The sequence below is a fragment of the Solenopsis invicta genome, chromosome 6, assembly GCF_016802725.1.
Source record: "Solenopsis invicta isolate M01_SB chromosome 6, UNIL_Sinv_3.0, whole genome shotgun sequence".
In the NCBI taxonomy this organism is placed as follows: domain Eukaryota; kingdom Metazoa; phylum Arthropoda; class Insecta; order Hymenoptera; family Formicidae; genus Solenopsis; species Solenopsis invicta.
This window is the reverse complement of record NC_052669.1, coordinates 3,506,128-3,520,132: the sequence shown is the minus strand read 5'-3', so window position 1 is coordinate 3,520,132 and position 14,005 is coordinate 3,506,128.

The following is a 14,005-nucleotide window of genomic DNA, read 5'->3' as shown; positions in this document are numbered from 1 at the left end:
ACACACACACACACACACACACACACACATATAAATTTATGAATGAAAATTAATGCTATATATGTATATTAGCATTTTGATTTGAGAATTTTAGAACATCGTATGTGTATGTTCAAAGAGGATGTTCCGAAATTCGTAAATCAAATACAATAGCAAGAAAGTTTTAGAGAAATTAGATTTATTTGTAAGTTTGATTTGTTTGTGTTTTTTTTTTTATTTGTGTGTTTTTATTTCTTGAAGTAGTTTTGAGATATAAAGATTTAAGAAAAAGAGTTAGCTAATCATAAACTATGTTTAGACAGTTGTATATTCGAGTTATTAATATTGTCGGTAGATTACATGACAGGTGTTCTAAACGTAACTTTTGATTGATAACCCAGATAACCAAACGAGCAAGCAAATCGGACAAATTAATGCACTGCATGTATTGTGAACTTGTCGTCAATTTTTTGATATAGAAATCCAATGTGGAATTGAGTTAGCAACAGGAAAGCAAAGATACATCATCGATTAATGAAGACTTTTAAAATAATAGACTGTTTGTGAAAACATCTTATTTTTAAATTCTCGAAATTGATTGCAGCATGCATAACAGGAAAATAAGAACATGCTGTTTTTATTTGGCTATCTGGAAAGCTTTGATTGATATATAAGTCTATTATCTCAAACACTTTTTAAAATAAAAGCCTAAAAATAATTACAGACGGCATTATAATTTGAATTTTATTTTTTAGATTCAATCTTATTATGTATTATATTCGTTAAAGATGATTAACATCTAAATCGAAAAGTTTGATCAAAACATTAAAACTTTGTTTTTATTAGGTTTATAGATAAGTTTATAGATGTAAGTTTACAAATTTATTAATATTAACAAGACGATTTAACGTAACTTGTTAGCTCTTGACATATTGTATTAATCTACAAATTGCTATCTTACTTAATTTTTCAAGAACTTTCCTGCTTTAGTATTTTAATTCGCGAATTTTGGACACCCTTTATATACAATTTTATCTTATGCAAGCTGTTACATATGTTATTTATAAGTACGTTTTTCATATTTTTATACGCGACACACACTTATACAGAGAGAGAAAGAATGTCCCGAAATTATCATGTTATTTCTCGTAAATAGAGCGTGTTAAACTAAAAACTCCTTCATTACTTTGCGATTTTCTCAATAGTTAATAAAAAATTAATATATTCGCAAATTAGCATGCACTTATGTAATTTTGTAAAAAAACAGCCTTCAACAGTCTACTAGTCGTGCGAATGGCAAGTAACACTAGACATTCACATCAAGCTATAATAATTTTTTCTCGTTTTCTTAATGCAACAATATAATTGTGCAATTCAATGTATTATAGCGTCATTTCCATATTGCTTATATGTAGTCATTATTATTTGTGAAGTGCTCTTCTCAATGTCACGCTGCATGCCTATTGAAAACGTCAGCTGTCTTTATTTGCAATTACATGCTAAATCAAGGATTTTTATTAATTAATTTTTTATTAATTAAATATTGAGAAAGGTAAAAGAGTTTAATTTTACCAATTTACTTGCCTCTATACATTATAGATAAAAACAGATAATAATGGATGTTTATATAACATGTTTACGTTATATTAAATTAAATCGGAGATTAAACAAGTTTATATTTATCCTTCAAGATTATACTTCAATACGATATAAAAGAACAAACAAATAATGTGTGTGTGTGTGTGTGTGTGTGTGTGTGTGTGTGTGTGTCTCTCTCTCTGTGTGTGTGTGTGTGTGTGTGTGTGTGTGTGTGTGTGTGTGTGTGTGTGTGTGTGTGTGTGTGTGTGTGTGTGTGTGTGTGTGTGTGTGTGTGTGTGTGTGTGTGTAACTTACCTTATTATAGAAAATATTTCCAAAATTATTATTTTATTTATATATTTTTTATTTCTAGAAAATTTATAAATACTTATAAGCACTTATGTCACGCATTAATTACTAAATTATTAATAAATAATTTTATTAATAACACGTTTGTAAAATTATACTGATAAGATTATAGTTTAAACTTTGTAACACTTTCAGCTAACGATCATAACAGAATCACTGCTATAACTTCTTTGACCTATTCATCCAAGGTAACATCATATAAGAGCGATGTGACAGCGATCTGATTGGATTTAACTCACGAATCAAGTATGTCCACGTCATTTAATGAGATAAAAAGTAAAAACGAGATGCTGATCTTTGAAACTGCATATTTCATCTATTGTTGAGCTGTTTATGTTGCGTACTTTATACACTGTGATCGATTAATTATATCACATTGCAAACTTATATAAAATTTTAGTAAGAAGTATTGGATGCAATTTTAATATTTAAGAAATTGAGATCAACATTAATCAAATCAGAAGATAATATTTTGCAGTTTGGACGTGATAATTACAGATAACAAGCTTTATGAAATTTTTCTTCATAAAACGACATTATAACAGTATAAAAATGTTACATGTATACAACTTACATACATTTTTATTTGAATGTAATATTTACAAAACACAATGTATATTTTATATACGTATGTATTTTTAAAGTACAATTTATAAAATAAGTTTTTTACACATATAATAATCTTTTACGCTCTGCAAATTTATATTCAAATGATAGAATCATATAAAATAGAATACACATGTTTACTTTATGTATATAAAATTATCTAGATAATTGTCTAGATAAAAAAACAATTGTATTTTATATTTACCTGATGGAGAGTATATCGTGTCCCTATTTTTATTTTAAATAAAAAAAGCATTATCTTTTTCAAATTATCTAACAATAAGTAACGTAAACAATAATGAGTAGAAAGCGTTTTCCTTAACTTTATTCTCCAAGTTATGATTTATCCTAACAAAGAATTTTTTACAAATAATAACAACAAATTGTATAGATCAGAAAACAGTAGCAAAATGTAAAAATTGCTCTAAAGTTATAAAAAGCTCGAAAAATTTAAAAAAATTTAACAGTCGTTATAATGTTAATTATACATATATACCTTCTATATAGTTTTTAACTTTGATTTTGATTTACGTCCAAATCATCCAAATCAGAAGGGAAATATTTGTTGTAAGTTTGCATTATTTAAAGAATTCTTGTTTCCAAAAAATAAAAATATATTGCTTTTATATCCTAAATTTGTTGTTTAACAGCAATATTATATTAAAATATTTTAGATTAAATATTGATAAATTTGTAAATATAAACTGGAAAATTGGAGAATGGCTTGGAGGAATAAAAATTCAAACAATTAAAGAGAGAAGTTATGGCCAAGGTCTTCTGATTAATATCTTATATATATGTTTCAAAAAGTTAACTACGTTTTAATCCTAGCGTTGAATCATTTTCAGATCTGCGCAATATTTAACTCATATTGTTTGAAAAATGATGTAAAGTTTAATCAGGTCAATGTTGATAATCGCTGTCGCTTGCAAATATCATTAATACGTCAAAAAAGATTCAAATAAACAATGTATTAAAATTGATTATATGTCTTTATTGTAATGTGACAAAGTTGCAAAACGTAAGTCCATAAGTGGTAGGATATTAAATGAGTTCTGGAAATGATTGATATAGGAAATCGTAAGAGTGTAATTAAATGACTCAGTGATCTAATGGAATCGTATTCAGATTTTATCTGAAATTATTAATAAAATTAATTACCGGAACAACTATAACTAATTATCTTTATCTTATCTAAAATACGTGTAATTTATAATACATGTAACTGATCTTATCTTTATTTAGATAATTTTAAGCACTGTAAAATACATAATGTAATATTTTTATTCCATTTGCTTATATAACGTGATTGAATGTATTTGCTTCACATGCGTTTAAAATGTGTTTATTTCGATAAGAAACTTATCATTCACTGAGACTAATCTTACACGAAGTAATTGAATAGGATGAATCGTCAAATCAACCAGAACTCTCTTACATAACTAACAGGTTCTAAATAAAACTAGTATAACTTCTAATGATCATATAATGCGTTAACGATAAAATAATGCACTATTTATCTCAAAATATAAGTTTCATGAAAACATTTTGTCATCATGTTCGCAAAATAGTATTCTAAACTGATAATAAAATTTAAAAATGTGTGATAAGTTGCACTGGACTAGACGAAATCAAACATAAAGTTAGCAGATCTAAGTCGGTCACAGTAATTTTTATAATACGAGAAAGTGCCAAAAAATATTTAATTTTTACAATCTCCAACTTATGCGTGTCGCATATTCGTAGGACTTGAAACATACTCATGAAGCCAAAATATTTAATATTAATGCTTTAAAAGAAGAATCTTACAGATGCTTCTAAAGCATTAATATTAAATATTCCAGCTTTATGACTATGTTTCAAGTTCGATGAATATACAACGCGCAATTTGAATAAATTGGAAATTGTAAAAATTAAAAATTATTATTATTCAGCACCAAAAACCGCTGTGATTGACATAGGTCTACTAACCTTGTTCTAAAACTTGCATTTATACTTATTATTTAACTTTTACTTAAAGAACACATATCATATTTGTTAAAATATTAATTAAGATGTTTTAATTTTAATATTTTTAAACTCCATATTAATGCAGGAAGAAAGATGTCGTATTACTAATCGCAAAATTTAACTAAAAATTTTATCAGAACTATTTAACGTAACATAATTATATTAAATAATAAATTTTTTTGTATGTATGTATAATTATATACAATTATATATAATAATTATTATATGGACACATTTGCTATATAATTTTGTGTAATTGTATACATTTATGTATGTATATTAAATTTTATATGGAAAACTTTTTAGTGAATACATTTATTTATTTATTGTTTACATAATTTGTTATATTGATAAATATTCATATTGTTTAACTGTGGATTTTGTTATAGAATATTTATTAAACATTTTTACAGAAAAGTACATGTAGTATATATAATAAAGAGAATTCTAACAAGTTATCTCTTATATAAGAATTATATGACAAATAATTGCAACTTAAATAGTATCTTATGGAATTAAATATATATGCTAGTAAAATATTTGTTTACAAACTAATAAATTATTGAGTTAAAACAAAATAGAAAATTGTCTCTATAATAAAAGCGGGCATATATTTTTATTTATTTAGTTAACTGAGTAAAAAGGGTGTTTTTAATGCTTTTAATGGATATTACAATTAAACCGCAAACGTTTTGACTTGCAATTTTGAGTGTTTTACAGTACTAAATATTCCGTATAGATTGCATCTTTATTAATATTTTCATATTGCTGATCATGTGAAGAGGTTAGATGTCAAGATTTCTTGACATCAAGCATTAAATACATAATTTACTAAATACAATATTGTTGTGTTTCCACGTGTCATTTAATGTGCGCAGTCACGATTTCTTGACATCAGTCGTTAATTATAACAAATTTACTTCCATTTTTTACACTCAAATAAAAGAACAGAGTAAAACATAATTTTCTAAAATTAATAACAAAGTAAAACTCAGATAAAACATGAATTAACACAATACCTATAAAATCTGCATTTTATGTAAATCAGTACCAAAGCAGCAACAAAATATTCGATAAAAAATAAGTGCATAATATAATTATAATATTATATTAGTAACATAAATTCTAATATTTAAAAGTTTACTATAAATGACAAACAGGTAATGAACGTGGTATTGTAATATATACATATTTTTATATATTTTAATATAAAGAAAAACACTAGTTTTTTTTAAAAGATTTTTTTTATGGTTTACGTTTTTAATCTATTGTTAAAAGAAAATAATGCGAAATTGTAAAAATGGCAACACATAAAAGAAAAAATATTAATTTATACGGAAAATGTTAATGTTTTATATTAATTTTTTTGAAAAAAAGTATTTATTTAAACAATGCAATTATAAATAAAGGTTTAATTTGTGAGGAAAGTATTTATCTAAATGTGTGCACATGGGGAGCTTAATCGGATGAATAGTTTTTGATTTATCTTGCATGCCAATTTTAAAAAAGTAATTTTGAGGAAAACACGTTTAAAGTTTTGGGTATAAATAATCAATAATTTTCAGATTTTATAGATAATCTGCTAAGGCAAACCCATAAAGTAAATTTTTTTTTTTTTTTTATTTTTTAGAATTCTTGTAAGGCCACTTTCTATTTTCGACGAGCCGATCGTACGACTTTAGTGCTGCTTCAGCTGCGGCGCTTTTACCTCGTAATCGTTGTGCGTTGTATTGATCAGCAAATATTTTGCATTGCTGACCATTAACAAAATTTATACTGAGCATTATTTGTAAAATAAAGCTATAATCTTCATCAAAATGCCAGCAATAATAAAAGCGGCGATTTTGATTATTTTAAAGTCGTAGTTAAGATGGGACTTCATACTCTACATTGTCGAGTTGAAACTTTGGTTTGCATTCTGCGTGTGCCATTAAAATGTATAACGTACACAAAGAAATATTCTAGCTAGAACCTAAGAGATCAACAGAAAGGACTCAACGCACGTTTTACCTGCTTGACGCTCGTCGGTTGGTAATGAAACTATTTACGTTATGTTAATTCTTTGAATTTTGTTCTAAAATTCAAGGGACACATATTCTTGATGAGTTAAAGTATTAAATTATGCAAAAGAAATTGATTTTTGACCTGTTACATGTGATACTCTCCTTAAATAAGTAAATAACGTGTAGCTTTTAGATTTAGGAGTAGTCTTTACGAAGATTAAGATGGAATATAAAATTTAATTATTTAAGAAATTTAGTCAGATCCGACTTATACCATTATCTACTTATTTTTCTTCCCAGTTAATTATAATACTCAGATATATGTATATTTTTATTGTTAATCTGTATCTACAACTGCATATAATAAGAATTGTAATTTTCTTCATTTTTTAATATAATACGTCATTTTCACGTTTCTTAAAATTTAAATTGTCTTTAAATACTTATATGCATTTTGTGGCGATTGGAATAAATTTTAGACGGTGTGGATTAAGAGGACGAAGTATCAGATCTATTCCAATTCGTAGGTCCTTTAAGTAATCAACAGGCTCCAAATAGAAATTATGAATGAGAGGAGCTATCATCGCCTTTAACTCCAATAAAGCAAATCGTTGACCTACAATTTGATATGTATCACAATCTACGTTTATATAAAAAGATATCAAGAAATGTTTATTTACCGATGCAATTACGTGGTCCAGCACTGAATGGCAAGTACGAGTAAGGATGACGGTTTCGAATATTTTCAGGTAAAAATCTGTCTGGATCAAATATTTCTGGATTTGGCCAAAAATTAGGATCTCTATGGGTCATGTAGAAATGAAGCATCACTATTGTTCCAGCAGGTATCAAATATGTTTCTGAAAAACATTTTATATAAATGTAATCTACAAATAATAGTTAAAAATAGCATAAAAAATTGGAAAAAAATGCGCGTGATGCAAAATGAACGCATACAATTAACATAATAAAAGAAAATTAATATGGTAATTATAATTAATTGAAGTATATCAGACTTCTTCTTAAAAAGTATTATAATTATTTCATCAAACTAATGTTTATTTCATTCAAACAATTACTTTTAGAAATGTTACTTTGAAAAGCTTACCTTATTTATTAAAACAGAACAAATACATACCTAATTTTTAAATAAAAAAATGTGTTTTTTATCATATAAATGTATTGCATATGTTCAATATACTAATGTAATGTTAAATATAATAGATTGATCAGTTACGTACGTAATTGTGTTTCTTCTGAAGTAATCCGCGATATGAAGAAAACACTGGGATATAAACGCAACGTTTCTTTTATGCATCTCTCTAAATACTGCAGATCTTGCAATGACTTCATGGTAAGTTTCCCTTGATTCTCTCGCATGACAGCATTGATTTCTTTTCTGACACAATCCTGTATCATTAATGCTAATGAAGAGATATTTCTACTATATAGAGTACGATTATCTTATAATTAAAAATATACGTTTAATGTATTTATCTATGTCATGTTCAAAACAAGAAAATAGTGAAGAACAATTTCAAGAAAATATTTTTGATATGTTGAATAAATAAAACGAATGCATTGTACTGATTTTGTTCGATACACGTATGCAAACAACAAAACGTATTTATATTACTTTAATAAAATTGCTGTTTTAAGGTAATTATTTATCTCATCTAATTACAATGTTCATTTAATGAAGAATACCTGGATATCTTTATGTTCAGCAAGCAGTGATAAAGTATAGCACATAGCCATTGCTGTAGTATCAAAACCCTGTATAATCACACGATTTTTTTATATCTAAATTTATTAGTAAAAAAAAATTTATAATCATATACCTCAAACATAAAAGTATCGACTTCCTCTCTAATATCAGCATCAGTTAAAAGACCTTCTTGAGCTGCCTGTATTAAGAGGTCCAACATAGCCAGTCGTCTTTTTTTAACTAAATCAAATTATATAGGCATGTAGTTACTAATTTAATAATTTTTGCTTATTTTTGTTAAACGATAATAAATTTAAATTTAAATTATATCATAAAGTAGCGAATTAATTAACTCAAATTAGTTTATTTAATAATAATTTTTATTAAACGTAAACATTTTGTATATAAATTTCTATGCAACAATAATTTTTAATATTAGCCAATTCAGTGTAATAATTTCGGATTCTACTACGTACTTCCAATGGTTTCTGTTTCATCTGCCACTGCATCTTTGTTAAAGTTTCTCATATATTGTCCATTGGTGCGTTTATGATAATTTTTTCTTTCTGCAATAATCTACACACATTCAATCGGTTCACATTTTATTGTTTTGTGTAAATGGTGAAGTCGTGTTTGTCAACATTATTCTATTGTTTTCATATAAATTGTTTTATCGAGTTTTTATTTGAAAATCAAATGGTTTTTATACTTGAAAAAAGAACTACGTAGAAATCTATACAGTAAATCCATATTGAATTATCATAAGATTTCTTATAAGAATTGAGATAAAAAAATCTAGATTTTATGTAGTTGTCCACAGATTTCTATATAAGAAATCATATGAGTTGTATGATTTTCTAAAGAGATTTGTGACAAAAATTTAAATTGCTTTGATTTTCAGGTGTAAGGTAACTTTGATATACAACATTTATAAAGTATGTTCCCATCGCCTATATTTCAGAAACAGTTTAAAATTATAAAAAACCGCGAAAAATGTGTTGGATTATTTCGATAAGCTACTCTTTATTTTAATGATGATTAAGAAATGTAGAATTATTTTAGGGCTTTTGAGGGCTAAAATAGTCCCTCGAAATGATCGAACACATACTTTTTTTTTCATGATTTTTAATTGTTTCCAAAATATAAACGATGGAAACAGACTATATATGGCGTACCTATCAAAAACTTAATTTATCAAATACTATTTGCTATGTTTAAAGAAAATAAATTACACCAATAAAATCTTTATAATTCTTTAGTTTACTGCTATGAAAACTTTAGAATATGGAATATTTAAATTTATTTGAAACTAAATATGAAAAATTGTCTATAAGAGCCGACACAAGGTTTTGATGTGCAAGTTTTTAAACTTGATTTATTTAATTAAAAAGGCTGTTTTATATTACGCTAAAACATGCGTTACAACTTTAACTTGAAAACATTTCGATTTTGAATGGTTTTCAATGCTATAATATATGTATTATAACTATGTTGCATTCCATACACACACACAAATTTTTTATATAGATTTTAAATATTTTGTATGATTTCCAATATGGATTTTCATATACCACGTGAGTTCTCTATATAATTTTTAATATCCTACCAATATTATATCAATTTCCACGACCATGGAAATCCACTTCAAAATTTTCAACAGGATATCTTTGGTATCTTTCTTTGTAATTTTTATAGAAGTTATATAAAAAAGATTTTAACATTTTGACTTACTTTCTCAGTAAATCCGTGCAATATCTTTAGGAGCTTTGCTTGTTCTTTACCTCTTGGCGATAACGAGAATACCCAAGAATTTTTAAACCACGGTCTCATTGCTCTAAATGATACATACGATTGCATGTCATGTATATGAATTTGAAAACGTTATAGTGTTTATAACATTAAAATGAAATATATATTAAAGAATATATACTGGAATTTCAATGAATATTTTATTAATTTAAGTTAAAGACTTCTACCTCAAAGATAATGTCTTTAGATTTGACAAAGTTTTAGGTGCATTATCTTGTTATAATATATATACATATATACTCCAGCGTTTAATTAAGTTATTAATTAATCTATATATGAAAGTAAACAACAATATAGATATTTAGACTGTAGATTGTCGGCTTCAATAATGTTTTGTTAAATATAATTATTTATTATTACGTGCTTATTTTATATTAATTTATATCTCGTGATAGCATTTAAATATACTATAAATACTTATTATACATTACCTATAAAATAAAAGTTCACCCATCCGGTAAACGGCTTTTCGATACTGCTGTTGAAATGCATCCATTTTTTGTAGAGAAGTTCCCATAGCAGTTTCTGAAAAAAAATTATGTCATTATAACATAATCGCACATAAAAAATATTTTTCTAAAAATTAGATTATTTTATATTAATAATTATATTTTGCACAAAAAAATTATATCATCTCTTATATTATTAACTACAAAATGTATGCATAGATATAAACAAAACATAATACCACATATTGCGTTCAGTGTATGTTCACTAACAAATGGTACTAAATCTTTTATAATAGTGCCTCTTGCATTTTTTAAAGATTTTGTCATGCTCTCGCCCTCATCGATTAAAATCTCAACAAATTGCTGTAATATATTAAAATGGAATGTGGGAGTTAATATCTTTCGCCGTGAATGCCATTTGGAGCCTAAAAAAAATAACAAGATAATCTTATGATAATGCTAGAAGAGAAAATGATATTATATGTAGTCTTTGTAAATATTATAGCCACGCATAATACCTTTATTATTAAGTGATAAATGCTAGTGATTTATACCAATGGAATTATTTCTTCCCTAATCCGCTGTTAAGCATTGGTACTAATATATAAGATACCTAATAGGCGACAGTTATACACAGACAAGAAAAAACTTTTTATTTGATTAAATTTCTTCAGTTTAAATATTTATGTATTTAAGTTAAATATACAAATGTTTAAACTAGAGTTTCAATATTTTATGTATGTTTTTAAATTAAATTCATAAATACTTGTACTGAAAAAATTTAATTGAGCTAAAAAATTTAGTCAAGTTAATAACTTGTTTCCTTAGTGAAAGCGGATCTTAGTGCTCGATAATTTTCTGGGTGAATATAAATAATATAGTAAATAACTTTGAGTTCCTAAAATCTAATTAAGAACATTTGATAAATATATTTGTTAAGTTTTTAATTTATAATATTAATAAAGTTATTGTATAAAATGTAAACGACTAGCATAATACCACTTTCTCCTTGACGATGTTCATGTTCTATTTTTCAGAGTAATTGTAATTTATAACAAAAAAATTATATGCAAGTATTTCTATGTAAAATAAAATTATATTAGAACAAATTTATATTTGAATTGTATGTATACGGTGAACGTTCAGTTTGCATTTGATTTTTTAATTGCATAGTTGCTGTATAAATATTGACTCTGTAATTTTTTTACTTGTATTTACAACTTCTTAGAGTGTATACTACTATTTATATGGTTTTCTTAATTTTATTTAGCACAATTTTCATTAAAGACTTTGGAAGCATTAACGTGTGTGTGTTAATGTGTGTTAAGCCATTTCCTGTAGCACTTTCGGTTTAAGCCATTTCCTGTGGCGCTTTCGGTTTAAGCCATTTTCTGTGGCACTTCCGGTTTAAGCCATTTCCTGTAGCACTTTCGATTTAATGTGTGTGTTGCTCATGGCACGAGCAAATACGTATAATCAACGCAACATGTCTAACTTTACTGATTTATTGCAATCGACAAATCGGTTTATGTCTTATCTTGTTGTTTTTACAAGGCAGTACTGATATAACTCGGATTGTGTTTATTATATTCACTATTTTATTAATTTTTTTTTTCTTGATTACCTCCGTACGATCTGAGAATATGGCAACGTCATACTAAAACTAATATAAATGTAAGTGCAGCGCAGCGCTAATATGAGAATATTAACATTGTTTCGTCAAACAATAACAATGAAGAATTAAAACAATGTATAGTAAAATCCTACTTATTTATTAAAATAATAAATTTATAATTAAATATAATGTATATATATATTTATTTATTTATCTAATTATTTTATCTAAATGATTACCTCTACTCGTGAGAAGACCAGTGCCAAGCCAAGGATGTAATACACCGTATAAAATACTCTTGTTGATGTGTTTTGTATTGTTTAGTATTATCTAGAAAATTATAATAAGTATTGAATTACAATGAATATTAAATGCTATTTGATTAATCTTAATAAATATAAAAAAAGTTTGTATATTAGATGTACAAATAAATAAGTATAAAAAATAAATAAAATAATATAAAATTATTTAATATTTCTGTTTTTTGAAATTATATAGTGTTGACTTAACATATTTGAGATATTTTGTTACTTTTAAAATATCGGTATGAGGGATTTTTTGTAAAGCATAAAGAAAAATTTTATAAATTTCCAGTTTATCAATAATGATATAGAATTTTTTAAATTTATTACCTCTAAATCATCGGGATGACGGATACATACAACAGACTCAAAGAAGGCTTGCCATTTCATAATAGGATAATACTGGTTAGACTGTCTTCTTTACAGTCTTCCACAAATGTTCTAAAAAACGTACATATATGTATATAATACACAAATGTCATAAATATAGAAAAAATTGTAATAAGGATTAGTTAATGTTAATATTTGTATTTTACACCGTTTTAAACTTAGATATATTGAAAACAACAATAATTAAAGAGATAAACGTAATAAAAAATGTGTGTATGTCAAGAATTTACCTACGCGAGGCGACTGATAAGTATGTTGCACTTATATGCATTATTTATCAGTTGTCTTACGTGTAATTATTAAAATCATTAAACAATAATATTAATAATTACATAATTTAAAATTAGTTAATTTATTGAAATGTAAAGAAGAAGGTAATATTATGGGCCATATACATAGATATTATGCCTACTCGTATTATCCATTAGTAGTTAATTGATAAGTTGATTGAAATTTTATTACTATATACCATATACTATATTTTACATTACATGTATTATTAGATTTTTAGTATTGCAATCTATATGCGGAAGGCAATGTATGTACATACATTTTCATACATACATTTGCACGTATTCTGTATTATTTTCTTTTTATCTTAATATATAATTTTAATTATACAGTTTTAACAAAACTGTATTTGTTAAATTAAAACCAATTGTTTAAATTAAATGTATAACCAATTATTTTAATTTTTTCTTGTGAATCATATTACTATATTCCTGTCTCTGTTCAATTATTTATGTAATGTCACTACATTTTTATGAATAATATTCAATATAATGAATATGTAATATAACTTTGAGTCTAGAATTTATTGAAGAAAAGTTTGATGAATATAATGGTTAAATTTTTAAATAAAAATATTGATTAATAAAATAGTTATAGAAAATATAAATGGATGGCCATGATACCATCTTCTTCTCTATTAAATATTTTAACTTACCTTTTGAATCTAACATTAACAATAAATTTCCGATAATTGGATAACTTGGTGGTCCTGGTATTTTATTGATTAATCGTCCATTTCGTCCATATTGCACGTAATAATGACATGCCAAATATACAACAATAATTAATACAAATAATGTAATAAACATTTTTGTCGTAATGACAGTTTTAACTAGGTCTACTTTTCTTCAATTTCGTGTTTTTTCAGTTCTTGGATCTATTGTACTAAAAAATAT